At 38.0% G+C, this 22,200-nt stretch overlaps 1 protein-coding gene, 1 long non-coding RNA gene and 1 other non-coding gene across 3 annotated transcripts in view; all 3 read left to right on the plus strand.

Moving 5' to 3' along the window:
- Positions 1 to 22,200, plus strand: part of LOC134677178 (uncharacterized) — a 281,564-nt gene that overhangs the window by 130,922 nt on the left and 128,442 nt on the right. The window lies entirely within an intron of this gene.
- The window catches only part of LOC134677133 (diacylglycerol kinase 1), a 273,583-nt gene that overhangs the window by 129,140 nt on the left and 122,243 nt on the right, over positions 1 to 22,200 (plus strand). The window lies entirely within an intron of this gene.
- On the plus strand, positions 2,073 to 2,145 carry Trnas-gga (transfer RNA serine (anticodon GGA)). The gene has a single exon. It is a non-coding gene; the product is annotated as a tRNA-Ser (tRNA).

Below are 22,200 nucleotides of genomic sequence, written 5' to 3' on the forward strand. Positions count from 1 at the left end.
CAAATTGAATATTGGATCGAACCGATTTTATTTTTATAGGATTGTTTGGAAAAATCACTTTTACGACCTTCTAGTAACGTTGCATCGGGGCCTACCGCGAACCGCGTTCGACGTGCTGCCTCTCTGTCGCACGTGTGTACGTACGTAAGTGTGACAGCGAGGCAGCATGTAAAACGTTCGCGGTAGGCCCCAGAGCTTGACCCACGCTTGACCGAATGATTGGTCTGGGAATATAAGTGACAGATTGAAAAGAAAGGGTACCGTAAAATGGGGTGAGTTGGGTGAAATTTGACTTTCAAACCTCGATAAAATTTTATTTTGACATGTGAAAACTGAATGGTGTATATAATAAGTGGTTCGGACGTTTGTATTTTAGTTTGTATTTTATTTTGGGTAGTTCCAATTCATAACTTTGACGATAAAGAGGAAAACCCACCTCACCCCGTAGTGCCTCGTATTTGGGGTGAGAGGGTTTTTCATACGAAGGTGATTTTGGAAGATTGTTGGATAGATTTTGTTTTATTATGCGTATTACTATAGCCCCATTTTAAATTGGAATATACATTATTTTTGTAGCAGTAGCCTTAAAATCCCTTCTCACCCCCCCTCTCAAACCTTCTCTCCCCATTCATAACCCAACTCTTCCCGCGAAACCTACTCACCCCGTTTTACGGTATTGTAAGTCCGGATTTTATACAGAAAAGTAGAGGCTTTTCTTGGCTCAATCTCACTGCTGGGCACGCCTCCTCTTCAAATTCAAAAGGTTGTATGTGAAGTCCCGAATCCGCATTGGGCTAGCGTGGGGACTATAGCCCAAGCCCTCTCGCGCATGAGAGGAGGCATGTACCCAGCAGTGGGACGTATACACGGTGTAACATGAAGAAACCGAATAATTTTAACAGCGTATTCCTGATCATATTTAGAGACAAAAATGTCCTATAAACTTTTTGGAGATTCGCCTAGTTTCAGAGATTATTGATAGATGAATAAAAATGTAAAAATCAATTTTAAGTGACACATTTACCAATAACATTTATTTTTTTATGTACAAATACATTCAAAAAAATTGAAAAAACAAAACCAAAAAAAATTTTTTTTTTGGCGAAATTTACCTTAACTCATATTACATTTTTTACTTCTTTTGACCTCAGAAATGCGTGGTTTAAATTATTCGGTTTCCTCATGTTAGGTACGCCGTGTATAGGCTGAAATTATTTAATAGTCCAAACCCTTAAACTCTAATCCAGAGACCCCGCGGTAACCAACAAAGCAATCATCGGGTATTTCCTCGTATTTCCCAAAGGCATCTTTACGTCGTTAACTTCGGTTGCTCTGTAACATTACCCGGGAGAGGTGCACTGAAACGTAATGAAATATTGTTTTCACATCACCTATTCGGAAACGGTCTTTTTCTTCCCTGCTATAGTTCGTTTTTTTAGCATTAGAAAGAATTTCATAGAAGGTAAGCGATCTTGAAATGTCTTTTAATTGAAAAACGCTTTTTAAAAATCAGTAACCATTACTTATGAAAGCAGAAGAATATAAATGATCGCATTACATTCATAATTGTTACATATTTGCCGTAACTTATTTTTAAAATGTGTTTTTCAATTAAAAGACACATCAAGATTGTTTACCTTATATTATTTCTAATGCTAAAAAAAACGAACTATAGGAGGGATCAAATTAGCACTTTTCCCCCTGCTAGGAGGGATCAAAGTTGTCCTTTTTTGTTCTAGGACACGATTTTTCTTTCTTGTATACTTTTTTTCGGTCTAATAATACATATTTTGGAACATAACAATTTCCTCATAGTTGATGTGAAAAGCAGTCACACGGTGTCAAAATTATTTCGTCTTGGGCGTTAACACTTGAATCCCTCATTACGCTCAGCAGGATTCTACTTTTAAAATCCATCTTCAACTTTAGAAAATTGTAGAATCCATCGCAGTTCGAAGAAAAATATGACAAAATCAATTTTTTAACAAGCAGATACGTCTGCGAGCGATATTCCACCCCAAAGGCGTGTTTACATAAAGAAAGGAATGGAAAGATTTGCGATGTCCTGATAGGCTTCCGTAGCTCAATTGGTTAAGAGCAACACACGGATTGTGGAGGATGCGGGTTCAAGTCCTGCCGGAAGCGTAAATTTTTCCATTTTTTCCTTTAATATAAAATTTGAAAAATATATATGACAGTTCCGAACAACTGACCGGCCGATATCGTCCGGCGGACTGTTAGTCAGTGGTCGGCTTTAAACGTCAAACTTCTATGACATTATGTTATGACCTATAAATAACACTTGCACTGGGTGTGCTATCAAAATCGTTACAGACTTTTCTCGATCTAACTCTAGTGCCATCGTCAAATGAAAACAACAAATAAAATTTATACACAAGCCAATTTTCGCAGGACCCCCAAGAGTCCTCGCGCCCATTTAGGCCCTTCGTAGAGGCGCGTAAAATGCGCTTTTACGGCCGGGTAGCTTGGGGTGAGAGTGCTCGTAAAGCTCTTTACATCTTTTGTGCTGGAAACTGAGTGGTTACAATAATTCGTCGCTTAACTGACATCCGTAACGTCATTTCCATCTCATCGCTAATAAAGTAATAATCAAGGCTCGCAACCGGTTTTTCTTTATACAAAAAATACCGGTATTGTTACGTTCTTTGGTTTATTATTTAATTTTTAATGGGTTTGCAAAGGTTGTCCATCGCAATCCAACGCGGCAACGCAGTTTTTGGGATTAAAAAAAACCGGTTTCGAGCCCTGCTAATAATCGCCGGCTGGTTAGACTTTAGAGCAATGAAACGATGAAATTTAATGAATATTATTATTTCCCAAAAAGTTTAAGACATAAATGTACTTACTATTTAATTTGATTACATGACAGTATGTATGTATTGTAAGCGCTGGTGGCCTAGCGGTAAGAGCGTGCGACTTGCAATCTGGAGGTCGCGGGTTCAAACCCCGGCTCGTACCAATGAGTTTTTCGGAACTTATGTACGAAATATCATTTGATATTTACCAGTCGCTTTTCGGTGAAGGAAAACATCGTGAGGAAACCGGACTAATCCCAATAAGGCCTAGTTTACCCTCTGGGTTGGAAGGTCAGATGGCAGTCGCTTTCGTAAAACTAGTGCCTACGTCAAATCATGGGATTAGTTGTCAAGCGGACCCCAGGCTCCCATGAGCCGTGGCAAAATGCCGGGATAACGCGAGGAAGATAAAGATAAGATAAAAAATAGTTTATTCAAGTAGGCATATTACAATGCGCTTATGAACGTCAAATAAACCTTTACCGGCTCCAACCGTACACCTCTGCCCCGAGAAGATTTAAATCCCCCCTCAATTGGAGGAGGGTATCCCAATATGGGACCGGCAACAAACTCGGCGGGACACATCTTTTCAAAACATTATTACATCTTATAATTAACATGCATTACGAGTAATTAAGAAAAATACAATTTAAATTACTATAGAATTCATGCAATTATACTCAGTGAGTACATAACTTTATAGAATTTGATATAAAAAATAAACATATATGTACATGAAATCACAAATACGTAGCTCTTTCAGAAAACATATCAAATCTTACAAAAGGAAAAGAAATTAAAATCAATAAAAGAAATGAGAATACATATTATATGAATCTGACTGATTGTTATGAGATGCTTTCATACAATTTGATGTGCTTTCTTAGCTGAGTCACCTTTAACTCTACACATAATACAATATTTTTAATTGCTACTTGTCGTTATTACAGTTTCTGGTTTGGACCATGCATGTTTGTCTGTCAAGTAGTCCTCGACTCTGTAATAAGCCTTCAACATCAATGACTTTTTTAAGTAATTCTTAAGAGCTGGAAAGGGTAATCTTAAAGCATCCTCAGGTCTTGTTATAAAAATGAATGCATTGCCCAACGAATGACTTCTGTACTTTACTGAAGAAAAAAAAACATGACAGTACCTATGTACCTATTGTAATTTTTGCATGCTCTATTGTGAGTAGAGTACTAGTGAGGGAAGTAGTGCCACCCAATGTATGGGACGTGCAAATTTTGGTATCGGATAAATTCACTTGGCACAGATGTAGTATACGTAAAGCTAAGCCAATCCAGCCCGGTAGCCATCCGCCACCCCCTGGTGGGTAGGCAGGGGGGCATCCAAAGTACTTCTAATTTTAAGTTACCATCTACATATCCACTGTAGGTATTCTGGAAAATAAATAATTTGTATTTGTAATTTTTATCCGCATTTTCGTTACTCATTATTTGTTCCTTTTAAAATTTATTATGTAATATAAACAAAAAAATTATAAACTAAAATTAGAAACTACATAAAGCTAGAACTAACTACTACATAAATTAATTGTTTGTTCGGGTCAGAAACGCGTAACTTTTCAGGATTGCCATGAATCAAACCTAACCTAACCTATCTATGGGACAACTTTACGAAAATCCTGAAAAATTGTCGGTTTCAGTTTTAGTACTAACGTTTTTTTTTCTGCTAACATTAATCGTTACGACACCTCTTTAACAGGTTACTCGATAATACGACAAACAATACATTATGGCTTAAAACTTTATGTCAAAGGGACCCTATAATTAATAATTAAGGTCAACATCAGGGAACCCATTTAAAACCCCTTGAACCCCGTTTTCCGAGCTTCAGGGGTTTCTGAGTCAAAAGCGTAATTGCTGCTGAGTCATTCCAACGCTAACTATCGTTAGGGCTAACCAGAGGTCCCACCGCGAACACCGAAGTTCGCAAATTGCTTGCTTTCTCTGTCACTCTAATTACGCCTTAATTGGAGTTAAACAGACAGACCTTTGCGAACTTCCGTATTCATGGCAGGATTCAGTACTAAGCGAACTCAGAATATGCGTATTACAGATCTTTAAGGGATTTTGTACTAACACAGAATAAATAATAGTACTAGGTACAGAAGACTCACTTTCTAACAAAACGCGTCTATTACGATTAGGACAGATATGGCCGCTAGGTGGCGACAGCGACGAAATCGCGGAGTGAGCCACGCCTGACAAAAGTGGCAAAAAAGGTCACATAGTTATAAAAATATAAAAATGACTGTATAATAATGGCAAAAAATAAAAGAAACGATCAAAAAGGAATGGGGCTCTTGGCCTCGCAAAGTTAATCATCCCGTATTTAGAGTGGTCATTAACAGGCGTTCCCCTCTGTCGAAAAAAGGCGGCCAATGGTCTCAACCACATGTCAAACACATGTATGGAATGGACTGACGTTTACCTGACATGGCTATGTTGACGTTACGTATACATTTGATGTGCCCCTCCCCCGCAATAAACGGCAGACTATTTTGTACCGAAAATTATAGACTTGGCGTCTCCGTTGGTTATATCCTTTAAGATTTAGCGTGTACAAAGTGAAAGACAAACAGCTTTGAGTTCCCGACCTACTTAGCTCCGCTTTAAAGCGATTTTCTTTAGCTTTGTAAAGTAATCAGTTGACTGTCTATGGAACATTTAACTTGTTACTAAGTAGAGTAGCAGCCATAGCACAAGCTTTGCTTAGTTTGGGCAAAGACATATGTAACTTCGTATGAGACGAATAAAGTTTTAGGAAATTTATATATATATTTTTTTTTTTTTTATATGAATACTGATGGCCAAAATTGCACAAAAAAATAACCAAATACCTCGGTTTTCTTTTTAGGTAGGCGCAACAGATATTCGGTATTCGGCCGAATAGTAGACAACATTTGGCCGAATACCGAATATTTACGTTAAAATTCTGCGATGTCTCTATTGACTAAGTTATTACTGTAACACAAGTAATTATTATATTATCTTCACAATTACTTAAAGTACTAAATATAATACATTTCCCTGACCTATTTGCGTCACATTCACATGACATAAACACATTAGCTAATATTGCGTCACCATAATAATAATTATGTGTCGTTCAACGGGTAAAGGTACCTTATGGCGATTGGCGCTAACGTCGCGTAGCACCCTTAGAGCGTTTACACATTGTCCGATACGATATTGGATGTAGGATCCTACAACTACATCCCCGTAGTCAGGCCGCAGGAGCGCCGGCGTTAGCGGTCGCGGACACTACAATAAACACTAGACATGCCAGGAATATTCGGCAACTATTCGGTATTCGGCCTATTCGGCCACTTTGCCGAATATTCGTTATTCGGCCGAATGTAGCCTACTATTCGGCCGAATACCGAATATCTATTGCACCTACCTAAAAAGAAAAAAATAACCAAAATCTAGGTATATTTCATATTTAAAATGTATTCTTGGAAAGTGGTTAAATACGAAGCATTTTACAACATTAAAGAATATCTTGAATATGATAGAGATAATATTGTATAACACCTAGCTTTTAAGTCACGAAATCTATCTATTAGTTCTAGGTAGTACCTAACTAATTAGTTTAAGACATAATTTGCATGTAAATATAGGTATTAAGTAGATGTAAGTAAACATTGCACGCCCATGTCGGGTACCTGTTGGGACAATGGTCTTGTATAAATGTCATCTTCTGTACACAGTTTGTCAATAAAGTGTTTCTATTCTATTCTATTCTATTCTGAAGGAACGTTTTTGAGCATTTGTTGATTACAAAATATTTTATTTTTAACATGGATCTGATTTGATTGACTCTAACTTTAATTCATTCTGTTAACATAAAAATATATCTTAGCAAACGTTGTGCTTAGTTGGCGAACAGTTTTCATGATAATTGTGACTCAAAATATTCGCATGTCATGCCGAATATTCGGTATTCGGCCGAGCGAAGGGTCGAATATTAAGTATTCGGTATTCGGCCTTATTCACTATTCGGGGCATCTCTAATAAACACTATGCCTACACATACATACGTACTTAAACAAATATTATCGGTCCGACAGCTGATGGGGGCTCCGACATGGCTGAATTTATCGGAAGGGCCTTTCCGATATCGGATGTCGGAAGGTGCTCATGAGGAAAACAGCTGCAGGAGAGTACCATTGGCATTAAGTCCGCCTTACGTTTATTATTAATAATGATTTATCAAATGCCTATATAAATACAGAGAAATGCATAGGTATATATCTTACATTTTACTTCCTTCCGACATACTAAATGCTCTAAAGTACCGCATTAGAATTGGAACGTCGTTAAACTCGTTAATAACAGCATAAGCGCCGAATACCATAAGGGACCTTTACCCGTGAGACGTCACATGTTATCTACAAGTAAATAGTTCATTTCTACTGACATTGACGTGACATAAAGGTGTGCAGACATTAACATTGAAATTAGGATAATGTGAGGTGACATGTTAATTATGAGTTGCTAAAATTTTTCAATTAACGCGTAATTTTATTTTTGTTCCAACTAATCAGTGATACAAGATAAAGTGTCATTCTATGGAAACAAACATCAATATTGAAATTGTTTCTGAATGAAGAATTTACTAGTGACTTTGGTTTACATGGTTAGAAAGTCCCATATAATGACACTTTAGGTACAAGTATCTAATACAAAATTAAATATTAGCGAACAAAATAAAAGTATTCTTCATCTCCCTCGCGTTGTCCCGGCATTTTGCCACGGCTCATGGGAGCCTGTGGGGTCTGTTTAGCAACTAATCCCGACAATTGGCGTAGGCACTAATTTTTACGAAAGTGACTGCCATCTAACCTTTCAACCCAGAGGGTAAACTAGACCTTACTAGGATTAGTCCGGTTTCCTCACGATGGTTTCCTATCAAATGATATTTCGTACATAAGTTTTGTAAAACTCATTGGTACGCGCGAGGTCGCGGGTTCAAACCGAACCCGCGACCTCTGGATTGAAAGTCACATGCTCTTACCGCTAAGCCACCAGCGCCTCAACAACAAAACAACAAAATAAAACTAATCATTAATTATTAACTAAGTGGGGTACTCTCACGTGAGAATGGACATTTACGTAACATTTATACCGTACGCTTAAATTCAGAAGCCTAGTACTGTTTATACATATAATAATACGATATTAATTATATAAATAATTGGCAAGTGACAACCCTACCCGCAATTAAACGTAAATACCCAACAGACTGCCCAGGGCTGTCCAAAACGTAATTCCGTAAGAGCTTCGGCCAAATCTAATTACATATTACACTGAAAATATCAACAAACCGAGCACGGGAAAAGTGGCCTTAGAGTTAACTGTTTTAGGGTTTATTTTTAAGGGTAGCGTAATTGGGTGAATTAACAATACATGTGGTATTATAGGGTGCGGTTACAGTGGATTTTATTTGGGAGTTTATTGTTGAATTTAGGGCCCCCCACATCTATACTTCATCAACATCATCAACATCAACATTTATTCAGCAAATAGGCCACAAGGGCACTTTTACACGTCAACATTGAATTTACATAAAAGCAAAAATAATAACATCAACAATTTTATAAAATAAAACTAACAATTCAATCTAACGTATTACAATTACTAAGAGATGTATATGGTCTCTTAATGTCGAATTACATACAAAATACAGATAAAAAACACACACAAAAAAAATCTATAATATTTAGAGGTGTAAATGTCTCTAGGTGTCAGAACTATAAGATTATATAGTTTATCAAGTTATCCTTAGAGATGTATAAGGTCTCCAAGAGTCAATATCCTGTATAATTAATACATTCATTAAAAGAAAAGAAACATACGAGAACAGAATGAGGCGTCTCACTGTAATTAATTAATAAAAGTTACTAAGTATAATAGCTCGTGTTAGCTTAACAGACCAGTCTCCACAAACAGCACCCGTTCACGAGTATGACGCGTATCTCAGCCATCGCCTCCCTCAACCTTCATTCGGGAAAGTGGCGACCCGATCAACAACGCCACCGTAAGCAAAGACTTTTAAGCGAGCATGACATGTTCAAGCTACCGGCCTATATTAATATTAAAATAGTAATAACATGTAGCTGTAAGACACGGCATTTTGTGCTCATATGTTACATAAAAAGACAGTAATATAGCTTCACATAATTACTAGCCTAAGTTGACTTAGAGATGTAAAGTTCGTTTCGTTTTTTTTTAGCATATTGACGAACTATAGCGTCTTTTGAGCGTCGGCGTCTGTCGGCGTCTGGTCAGCGCTATGGAAAATGACGTCGCTGCGCAGTTGCGTCGACGCTGCGTCGACGTTGCGTCGAGCAGCGGCCATAGAGTTGTAGACGCCGACGCTCGAAAGACGCTAGATGTGGGGGGGGGGGCTTATTTTTAAATTACACATGCAGTATATGTGACGTTCCACGGGAAAAGGTCCCTTATGACGGTGGCGCTTATTTATTAACGACGCTAAAATACTAGCGCGATGCTACGCGACATAATAATCTGTCAGATTGAAAAAAATAAGAACAAAATAAATATGACGTTGGAGCTGAGTGCGTGAAAGCTTGTAAATAAGAGTTTTAATTTGTTTTAGGAAACTTCTATATTATTTCTAAGCGATTGGAAATATTCCATTTCCGAAATTAATCTTTCCTTTGTTTAAGTTTCCTGTGAAATTCTCCTTATATTCCCGAGAATTTTTCCAGCTTTTAGGAAACTTTTCTCAAATTGCACATCTAGATCTCTACCCTCCGCTCCCCGCTCCGCCTATCACCTACGACCACTTGATCCCTGTAAATAAATAACTAAGCCCGGACTCGCAAACAGCTTTGTCTTACTTGTTATATTTTGTCCGCTTGCTCTCCGCTACCCGCTTCCCGCTCCGCCTATCACCCACGACCACTTGATCCCTGTAAATAAATAACTTAGCCCGGACTGGCGCAAACAGCTTAGTTCTGCTCGTTATATTTGCGTTTGAAATTCGAATCCAATTATAAAGGTCTTGTCCGGTCGAAGTGTTTAGCAGATGGCGCCAGCATAGCTTGCCCTGTTAATCCTTATACTGGTGTCAAACGTTTGTTTTTTTTTAAATGGAATTTTATGCCCTGGATGCCAGCCCAGCAAGACTCGCATGGCGCTTCGTTATACGAGTAAAGGCTATACGGCGCGATTCGGGAAATGAATTAGAGATTCACTAGATATGAAATAGTAAAGATATGTGACGTCCCACAGGTAAAGGTACCTTATGGCGGTTGGCGATTATTTACGCTCCAATATTATGTGCTATGCTACGCAAGCGCCAGCCGCCATAAGGTACCTTTTGCTGTGGAACGTCACATATCTTGACTATTTCATATCTAGTGCATCTCTAATTCATTTCCCGAATCGCGCCGATAGTCATCATCAACATCACCATCATCATATCAGCCAGAGGACGTCCACTGCTGGACATAGGCCTCCCCCAAAGAGTGCCACAATGACCGGTCTTGCGCCACCCGCATCCAGCGGACTCCCACGACCTTTACCAGGGCCCTATTTCACCAACGTGACATATGTCGCATTTGTCGACATCACTGTTACTGACGTCACAGGCCTCCATAGGCTACGGTAACCGCTTACCATCAGACGGGCGGTGTGGTTGTTTGCCACCAACACGTTAATTAAAAAATACGCCACTATATCGCCAGTAAATAAGTACTTATTTTGCGAAGCTAATGACAATTGTCACAAGAAATACGAAAATTGTCACGAAATTCCGACACAGAACTCATTTGCTGTCAAGAATTACCGGAAGTTCTTTGGAATCTTGTGACAATTGTCATCATTATCATCATAAACATCGCAAGAGAAATACCTGTTTTTTGCCGATATAATAAAGTTTTTTTTAATAATGGTGACAAACAGGAATACGGCCCGCCCGATGGTAAGCGATAACAGTAGCCCATGGATGCCTGTGACGTCGGCAACAATGAGACTTGTCGAATTGTCGCACCTGTCACGTTGGTGAAATTGGGGCCTGGTCGTCAGCTATAAGGCTATTGGCTATTGAATTTGAGTAGGGTGACTGTTATAATTATATATTGGCCACTTTAAAGGGGCCCACTGATCACCAGTTCGCCGGGCGATATCAGCCTGTCAGTTAAACGCAAAATTTGACAGTTCCGAACAACTGACAGGCTGATAGAGTTACACCAATAGTCTGCAGCGGATTTAATAGCCCACGCAGTGAAAGTGTTATTTTAAACGTCAAACTTCTATGAAATTACAACGTATTCATGACACTTGGGGCCCGATTCGGATTTTGAAATAGACATCTATTAGATATCCTTTAGATATCACGAAGATAGGATAACGATATGTTTATGATCTAACCTGTCAAATTTGACATTTGCGCGATTCTGGAGATACTCTTGAACGATTTCCACAGGATATGACTTAGAGATCCAAATCACATCTAATAGATATCTTACTCTATCTAACGTAAAAGTGACATTGGTTGCCCGAATTGCGCTGCAAAAGAGAACTAGTTGATATCTAAACTATAACGTATCTAGAATGGATCTAATAGTACGTGTCGTCTCTTGTGAATATCTTGAAGTTCGAATACGGCAGTTGCACTGCGTGGGCTATCAAATGCGCTGCAGACTTTTTTTGGTCCGACTCTATCGGCCGGCGAATTTGCAATCAGTAAACCCCTTAATAATTCACGCAGCTTCAAGCCATTTAAAACGATCGGTTATCCGCCATGTTGGATATGGATATAAATCAGATACCGGTACCGGATAACGCGCTATTACCGGTATCGTTTGTCATTATCGGTTCCAGCGCTGTGCTGAATGGCGTCTGGATTAAATCGATATTTACAGTGAGCTTTCATGAACTTAAATGTTCGTATATAAAGTTAGCTATATTCCCACTTCTAAGTTCAAATGTTAGTGTGACACTCGTACATACTCGTACGTACATATCAAATCCACTGCAGACTTTTCTTGGACCGACTCTATCTGTATAATATAATGCCATAAGATTAGATAAATTAACTTGACTTTTCTAATTTGAATATGTTGAATGTTGAACCAACATTTTGCAAGTATGTTAACTGATGTTGTTTACTACATAAACGTCAACTTGATGGAATTGTGTTGTCATACCTATATTTGTAAACTTTTTCCTCCTATACAGTCAGCAGCAGAAGTTGCTAAGCGGGCGAGGTGTTCAAAATAACCTTGACATGCTCTTATTCTCTTAACAATAAAATCGCATCGAGATCATTTTGAGCACCTCGCCCGCTTAGCTACTTCTGCTGCAGACTGTACGTCAATACGCACGAGGAAACTTGGAGGAAAAGTAAATTGACATGAGAATTGAATACTTATGTCAGTTATATTTGTTGTACAGTCGACGTCAAAGAGATCTTTACGACTAACGTTACAAAAAATTATTTACACGACTTTATTGTCATAGCATTTAGGTCGTGTAAACATTTTTTTGTTACTTTGGCTGTAAATTTCTCTTTGACGTCGACTGTACCTACGAATATTGCTGGTTATTAGTGTTGTACGTTTTTAAGTACATATTTAAAGCAAAAAAATCATGTTTAAATATGTTTTATACACGGTGGACAAAAAATAAGTGCATTCTTGTTGTCGGGGAGGTTTTGGGATTATATACTTACTGAGCAACTTTTACTATGGGACCAACCCCGAAATTGCGAAAAAAAATTTACTCTCCCATAGAAAATGGACCAGCCAAAATGTAAAACAGTCAAATTTTTTTTTCGCGATTCCGGGTTGATCCCATAGTAAAAGTTGTTCAGTATAATCCCAAAACCTGGTTGGCAACGGGAATGCACTTATTTTTTGGCCACCCTATGTTGTTAAAATTTTGCAATTTGGCAACATAAATTTAATATGTATGACAGTAGAAGGGTTTTAATGGATTGTGAATGGTGATAAGAAGTTTAAGTAGTGTGTGTTGAGATATTTATGCTTGTGTGTAGTGAATATGAACACAGACACAAATTCATCACGTTCGAAAGCCGAGGTACGTACTTAATTCATCTCATAGAGGCTTCTGGTGACCAGAGTGCTGGCCACTATTTCGCCCAGCGTATTAGCATCGCTACACAGCGGGGAAATACGGCCAGCCTTCTGGGCACCTTGCCCGTTGACGGCGATCTGGGGCAAATTTTTTATCTATAGTTTTGTAAGTTTTATTATGTTTGTTTATTTCTTTCTTTGTTTTTATTAATAAAGTACATCATAATTCATTAATTTCGTAAATCAATGATAAATAGAATGAGATACATTGGTATAACTATAAAGCAAGGTAAATTTGAAAATGACAAATACTTTTTTTCACACTTGTATCGTAGTAACTATCAAATGTCCCGTTGAGGTTACTTAATAAGATTTTTTTACAAAAATATTTTATTCGATATTAAACTTTCGTGAGCTTAGAGGATATAACCAACGGAGACGCCATGTCTAAAATTTCGGTACAAAATAGTCTGCCGTTTTTTGCGGGGGAGGGGCACATCAAATGTATTGGTACGTCATGTCAGATAAACGTCAGTCCATACATATGGTTGATATGTGGTTGACCACTGGCCGCCTATTTTCGACAGAGGGGAACGCCTGTTAATGGCGGCTCCATTGTTAATTACTCCGAGTTCGTGAGACATATTTTAAATTGTTTATACTTACGACAACGGTTTCACTCACTTCAATTTTTAGTCGCTATTGGCTATTTGGTTGTTGAGTGAAACCGTTAATTCAGGCATAAAGTAATAAATAATTACTTCTTTATTCTATGATTCAGGTGAGTGAAACCGTTGTCGTATAAACAATTTAATATTTTATTCCATTACAAGACCTATGACCTATGGTGTCGTGAAGATACCTACACGATACACGATTTTGCTTGTAATATGTTTTTTGGCAGTATTAAACGGATACAGAACCCTTCATTATGCGTGGTCCGACACGCACTCGGCCAGTTTTTGGATTGTTTACCTCTTCTACTCTTAATAACTTTGCTAATAAGTAATAATGAATGGTTTTGCTATCCATCCATCCAAATCTTGCGCGTAAATAAAGAAAAATAACATGTTTGTTATGCGGCACGTGCGTCTAACGATCGATCAATGTTACAATGTTTTTGATATAAAAGCTATCTGCATATTAAAGTAAGCTAAATGAGATTGGTTCCATTTCTTTATATTGATAACCGATTATGTGGTTTGCTCAAACGCTGCCCTACGCTCGGTGTCAATGGTGACACCACGACTGACGCGGCCCGGGCTGTCAGACGAGGATCGCCCCGCCATTACTGCGTCGGAGTGAAATTTAGTTGAAGCTACGCCTGTTTTCCGTGTTTTATGTATTAAATCCTTTATTTAATGATGTATGGTGTTTTCTCTCTTAACAATATATATATATATATCTATTTGGGATCCTATCTCATCGCATAATAATTGATTGTCATAATGTAATGTTACGCATAAATCTCTTTTCGCATATTTTTTCTCCAGCTGAAACGGAAAGTATTTTATAAAATATTTTGCGTAGGTTGTGTAAAATAGGTTAGGTTAGGTTTGTGTTATAATTTTTCAAAAATGTTAATATTTCCAGCACAATAACAATTATGCGAAATGAGTTTTATGCGTAACTTTACATTAGGACAATCAATTATTATGCGACCCAATATGAACCCTATGTATTTATTATGAATAGGCTTACTCATGGCCACATAGTACCTAATATAAAAGGTGATTCCGAATCCTTTCGAATGATGAGTCATTCCAAACACCAACTCCATATTTTTTTTGTGTTCTGTCCATTGGGACAATTTAGCCAATGCAAGATATTAATGTAGGTTTTCAGAAAAAAATATACCATTTACTTTTTTCGAAAAACCATCACCTTTTGGGTTACTTTGGGTAAATTATATGACGATTATTGCGGCTTTATAATATTGTAAGGTCTATTATTATATAATATTTAAAACTTTCACGTTTTGAACACATATTAACTCACATTTATAGACGGGTATAACGCGAATTCGTTAAATCGAACGTCGGTAAATAAAGGTAATTGAATAAAATTCGCGTTAGACCCGTCTATAAATGTGAGTTAATATATATACCGGGTGTGGCCTATAACACGAGCAAAGAATTAAAACATAGATTGTACTCGTACACTTCAAACGATGAATTTTTGTTCAACAACTTTTAAAAATAATGAAGTATTTAGAGTCCCTATTTTTCAGTATGAGGAGTACAGCCTACAGTTAAATTTTTTGCTCGTATTACAGGCCACATTCGGTATTACGGCTTTATCAAAAATGTGCTCTCTCAGAGCAGTGTTGACTGAATATCAATCATCTAAAAGTAATTTTCACTCATCATCTAACACCAACAACGAATCTCAATCAAAACAGTAATGAACACCAAAAAATTCCCGATAAAAATCATCCGATTTCTTTCACAAAAACGTAATTCAACACCAAAGAACCATGAAATTGAAGCAATTGGTTCCGGAACCTCTTATTTTGCATAACAGTCTTTATTTAGGATCAGTTTCAAAGAAATTGATCTCTTTATGTTGAAACAACTTGGTGCCGGTGTTTTGCCGAAGGATGATGGATTAGGGGTTCCCGAGGTGAGTTTGAGGGCCCAATTCGGATTTTGAAATAGACATCTATTAGATATCTTTTAGACATCACCGAGATACGATAACGATATGTTTAAGATCTAACCTGTCAAATTTGTCGTTTGCGCGATTCTGGAGATACTCTTAAACGATTTCCACAGGATATGACTTAGAGATCCAATTCACGTCTAATAGATATTACCTTACTCTATTATCTAACGTAAAAGTGACATTGGTTGCCCGAATTGCGCTGCAAAAGAGAACTAGTTGATATCAAAACTATAACGTACCTATCTAGAATGGATCTAGGGCGTGTCGTAGTCTCTTGTGAATATCTTGAAGTTCGAATACGGCAGTGAGAGGTGCATAAAAGATAAATAGATAATTTATTGTAAAGGTATTGTGACGTTTGTAAGTAGGTAACACTTTATTGTAATCGGATATCATCATCATCATCATCATCATCATATCAGCCCTTTATCGCCCACTGCTGAGCATAGGCCTCTCTTCTAGTACGCCACTTGTCCCGGTCCTGAGCTAATCTCATCCAATCAATCGGAAATCAGAAATCAGAAATTATTCATTTGCATTGATACAGTATGGTGATGTTACAATATAATATGGTACAGATCTTGTACCTAGCTTGCATGCAAGCGTGCAAATTCATCATTATAATCATAAAAAATACATATAAAATGTCAAATTGAAATAACTAAAAAACAAAAAAATTACATAATAGGCATATCACTATACAATTAATAACTAAATATCACTAATTTGCATATTGCTGGTATTCGAGATACGACTTTACGCTGAAGAGAGGAATACAGGTACATCAGATAGAACATAAATATAGTACAAAAACGAACTGATCCCTAAGAGGGATCTCTTCCAGTTAACTTGCGCGCGCTAATTCGCGATTTCGAGGTTGGCACCACAGTAAAAGTTGCTCAGTATAATCCCAAACCCCCTTGGCAACGGGAATGCAGTTACTTTTTGGCCACCCTGTATACAGGGTGATTCAGGAGACGTGAGCAGGACTAACACTGCGCATTTCGTAAATTATAAGCAACTGTCTCGTATCAGTATTAGTGAGGTTAACGTAAATTTTTTAGTCATGTTAAAAAAAAAGTTATTAATTTATTTACGACATGCATGGTCACCCTAAAATTAGAATACTAAACTACCGATATTCTGTGTCAAATTGAATGTCATCATGGACTGGTTACTTTTGAAAACTCGTATCTCACTCAAGTTTGACAGTTTATTTTCTTTGCAACAACATGCTGTCATTACGGTTGATGAGGTTTTATGTTTATTAATTAGGTCTTGTAGGGTGACCATGATTGTAGAGAATTCAATTTGCTCTCACCAAAAAGTTGAAAAATAGGAAAAAGTGTGGTTGTTTCACCTAAACACGATGGTGATCGATCAATTATCAGTTACTGAGTGTGCAGGATTAGTCCTGCTAACGTCTCACGGATCACCCTGTATATCTCGCCCGCATACCTGGCTACTTCCGTTGCTGACTGTGTCCATTAGCTTATCTCTAAAGACAGTAATAAAATGGGTTAGGGTGTGATATAGTGCGGCTTCGTCCGACCATTAAAACGCTGATAAAAAACCGGGCAAGTGCGAGTCGGACTCGCGCACGAAGGGTTCCGTACCATAATGCAAAAAAAAACAAAAAAAAAAGCAAAAAAAGAACGGTCACCCATCCAAGTACTGACCACTCCCGACGTTGCTTAACTTTCGTCAAAAATCACGTTTGTTGTATGGGAGCCCCATTTAAATCTTTATTTTATTCTGTTTTTAGTATTTGTTGTTATAGCGGCAACAGAAATACATCATCTGTGAAAATTTCAACTGCCTAGCTATCACGGTTCGTGAGATACAGCCTAGTGACAGACGGACGGACGGACGGACGGACAGCGAAGTCTTAGTAATAGGGTCCCGTTTTACCCTTTGGGTACGGAACCCTAAAAACGCAAACTATTATTGCTGTAGGTACCGTAAAACGGGGTGAGTAGGTTTCGCGGGGAGAGTTGGGTTATGAATGGGGAGAGAAGGTTTGAGAGGGGGGTGAGAAGGGATTTAAGGCTACTGCTACAAAATGCTAATACTAATGTATTCCAATTTAAAATGGGGCTATAGTAATACGCATAATAAAAAAACGATCCAGCAATCTTCCAAAATCACCTTTGTATGAAAAACCCTCTCACCCCAAATACGAGGCACTACGGGGCGAGGTGGGTTTTCCTCTTTATCGTCAAAGTTATGAAATGGAACTACCCAAAATAAAATACAAACGTCCGAACCACTTATTATTATATATACACCATTCAGTTATCACATGTAAAAATAAAATTTTATCGAGGTCTGAAAGTCAGATTTCACCCAACTCACCCCATTTTACGGTAATTTATTTTATTAAGCAGTAGGCAGCGTACCTGGGTGCCTAGCCAAGGTGACAATCGCTTGCGCTTCCATATTAGTGTGACAGTCACAGTGCAGTCGCGTTTAGCTACACACCCTGGGACGGGCATGGAGGGCAGAAGTTGCTAAGCGGGCGAGGTGTTCAAAATTACCGTGAGATGCTCTTGTATTCGTTCAATGTAACATTAGAAATAAGGTTATTCTCAATAAATTATTCTTATTCTTATTCTTATTCTTATTCTCTTAACAATAAAGCATGAAGATCGTTTTGAACACTAGCATCTGCATGCGACTTTGTCTGCGCAGAACAATTCATCATCATCATCATCATGTCAGCCATAAGACGTCCACTGCTGAACATAAGCCTCCCCCTTAGAACAATTGCCGTGACAAAACAATAACATGTTCTTGTTCCGACCGTCTTCTACCTTCAATCTTGCTACCCCACAGACAAAACATCCTCCAGACTGAGCATAGTCGCGCTACCCCCTCTGCCACGCATAAGGTAATTTTATTCCATGTCCCAAATTGTCTTTGTGTGACGTCCGTGTCTTTGAACGCACCAATCACGGCACGGGACTTCGCTCACCTTGTCCCGCGCACCCCCGCATTTTTGGCATCATCGGTTGCATAAAATAATTGCTCTAAACTCGGTCTAGAGGATTCCTTGTCTATGTGCGACCCTGTATATTCTGCAATTGCATTATTCTTGGAAGATAGGGCGCCATTCAGATGTCCGATTGATCGATGGCTTTTGAGCGGAGCGTATATATAGATACCGCTCGGATTCAGGGGTCTACCGCGAATCATGTTCAACGTGTTGCCTCTAAGTCGCACTTGTTAATTCGTACGTAAGTGTGACAGGGAGGCAACACGTCAACACGGTTCGCGGTGGGCCTCAGGCCCAAGGTGGCCAAGTCCCTTCGTGGGCCGGAGCTGGCCCGCGGGTCGTACTTTGCCAGGCGTGGCTCACTCCGCGATTTCGTAGCTTTGGTACGTCCGTTCCACACCAATTTTGGTGGCTAGCCATAAGCCGTGCGTGGCGCTGTCGCCACCTGTCGCCATCTGTCCTGATCGTAACAGACGCGTTTTGTTAGAGAGTGAGTCTTCTGTACCTAGTACTATTATTTATTCTGTGACTTTGCCCACCACTGGTGTAGGTAAATTGTGAAGCCCTACATCTCACTTGCATTTATTATGGCTCCTCTACACGATGGGCCAACGCCGGCCACTTTAAGGGACGCAGCCATGCGGTAGAATGGGATAGCAATATCCATTGCTTCCTCTAACGCATAAATGCGTCCCTTGGAGTGGCCAGCGTTGGCCCATCGTGTAGAGGAGTCATTATGGTGCGAGAGACTTCGTGCCATGTCAAATCAATATCCAATTACTAAAAGATCGGATGCCGCTCACATTGCATTATGGCGTGAGATAAAGCGCCATTCAGATGTCCGAGTGATTGATCGATTCACCCTGTATAATCTGTGTTATATCTTTTCAGCTGGCTTCTGAATAAAGGTTCTTAATATGACTGGCGGTTCGATTCGGAAAATGAATTAGATATCTATTAGACATCAAGAAGTTACGATATGGATAATTTAAAGATATTTGTAAGGTAGATATGTCAAATTTGACGTTTCCGCGATTCTGGACGTCCTCTTGAACGATTTCCACAAGTTAACTTAGATATCCAAGTCACATCTAGTCAATATCTAATGTAGATCCCAAAAATCTCTAGTTCGTCTCTAATCTTGCAATTATCTCGTTTCTCGAATACGCCTGTCGATTTCTTGGAAAATAGATGGACATTTTCAGAAAATTCGATCTTTGCTTTGTAACCTTTGACAGGGATGTATGTAGCAGGGCTCGGAAACCGTTCTCAACGCTCAAACCGGTTTCGTTCATTTGCCCGGGAACGAAATGGATTTCGTTTCCGTTTGCGGTTACCGGTTAAAGAACTGTTCTTTTGAAATAACGGTTTACACCAATTACGTTCTCGTTTCGTTCTTGAGGAACGAAATAAACCGGTTAAATTGAAAACGTCGCAGCAAGATAAAATGAGTATTATTATTTGTAACCGGCAGAATATCAGTGCTTCCCTCGAAAAAGCGAAGCGTATCGCTGCGTAGGAATCATTTTGCGTCCTGCAGGTCGCTGTGTGCGCCGAAATGTTTTTTTTTTGTTTATTGTTTTTTTATTACTTTTCTACTTATTAATTAATTAGTGTATGTTTGTTACATGTTTTTTCCTGTTTGTTAATAAATAGTTTCCGATATTTTATTTTATTATTTTAATTTAATATTTTTATTATAGCAGCTTTAGAATGATTATAGAAGAAGGTATTATTAATTATTTTTATTATTTATTAAAATCAACCAATTATTTATTTATACAGGAAAACGAATTAGTTTTATATTTGCCACCATCAATTAGCCCATCTGCTTGAAAATTAAAAAAAACCGGCCAAGTGCGAGTCAGACTCGCGTTGCAAGGGTTCCGTTCGTACATTAGAAATGTAACATTACACAATTTTTAACAATGTATTTTTATGTGAAACGTGAGTGAAAAACCCGTAGGTTAGGATCAAAAACTAAGTAATTAAGTCCGACTCACGCTTGACTGCACATTTCTAAAATGTTTATCCTAAAATTATAAAAAAAATATATTTGGATTCTCACAATGAGCTCTTTTATTTGATACATATCGACGCCCGAAAGCAAACACGTAGTAACCCACAGAAGGTCAAAAAATCTCCAATTTTTTTTTGCGTCGATAGGTCGAATCCACGTGCCAATACGATGAAAAATGGGGAAAATAGGAACACAAAAAGTTCTCGTTTTTCTTGAAATGTACTCAGCAAACACGCAGTAAATAGCAAAAAAACTCAATAATTTAAATCATTGTATTTACAGCATTTTTAATTCCATATAATTTATACTTTTGTCATTTACAACCTCCGTTGGTTTGACGCAAGTATAGGTTACTACGTGTTTGCCGCTCATGAATGTGAATGTCTTGCAGTTACGCTATTCGGTGGGAAATAATGTTTATTCGAGTAGTGGTTTAACACAAATTCACACACTGTTAAAATATGAGAGACATGTCTTTTACTACGTTTACAAGGATCAAGTAAAACTAACCACATAATAATTACTTCACTGTTGTAGGAGGTTTAAACTTCTGCGCCTTATTTCGTTTTAACGCGGCTATCGCGGCTATTACTTGAACGTTTGCGACTTTGCGCCGTCGCTCAGTGTGGTTCGGGGGGTGAAAGTGAGTCGACGTGTTTGTAATCAAGTAAAATATTACGGGGATTTTGGATAAAGTGATTATTTTTATTTAAGAACGGATGTTTTTTTTTTCAATTGTAAGCATTTAAAATTGCAATATTTACGGTGTGTGTATCGATTTTATGGTTTTATGGGACTTAAATTTTTGGTCTTATGGTATCTGATGAAATTTTGTTTTGTATAAAGTGGACTTTTATTTTATAAGAGGATGTAGAAACCACTTTTTTTAATCAAACGTCGTTGTTATACTTTGGTTAGATTTTGATCTCCCATTACGTTATGTCTTTTCCAAAGTGGACTTCTTATTTCTTACCAAAACGGGATAAAAAACGAGGGAAGAAGCGAGATGGCGCCTTACAAATTTCTAAAAAAGTTTTTGACACGTTTCTCCAATACGACGCACGTATGATAAGAAAAAACTGTTCCAATCAATTATCTAAATATGAGAATAGAACTAGAGCATAAAAACTATCGCTTTCTATGCGTATTTAATTTACAATAAGAAAAATAAATTTTTATAACGACATTTTCATTTTACGACAATCGGCCATTTCTCGGCAACTCTCGGTTGGTTTCGTTTGGCGGTGCTACAGATTAGACCAAACTATCCGTAAGTTAAACTAACCTAAATTATGTTTTTCATGTTGGTATACAGTTATTTCGGAGTTTTTTTACACGAAGTAAAATAAAAAGTGCTGTCAACCTCAACCTTAGTCCATAGCCGAGTGACTAGTGACTATTACGAGTGACTCATGCCATTTATGAGTTTATCAATCAAATTAATATTATCATATTATTAATAATTTGTATTTGTTGTTTTAAATTTCTTTTTGAGTTATATTATTCAGAATGACTTTCATAGCTTCGGCAAACATTGTCATTCGTCCGGAGAACGGGCTGCCGAGATGGGCCCAAAATATAAAGTTGATAGCATGTTGATAGCAAGTTATAA

Source organism: Cydia fagiglandana, chromosome 25 (genome assembly GCF_963556715.1).
Source record: "Cydia fagiglandana chromosome 25, ilCydFagi1.1, whole genome shotgun sequence".
NCBI classification, from domain to species: domain Eukaryota; kingdom Metazoa; phylum Arthropoda; class Insecta; order Lepidoptera; family Tortricidae; genus Cydia; species Cydia fagiglandana.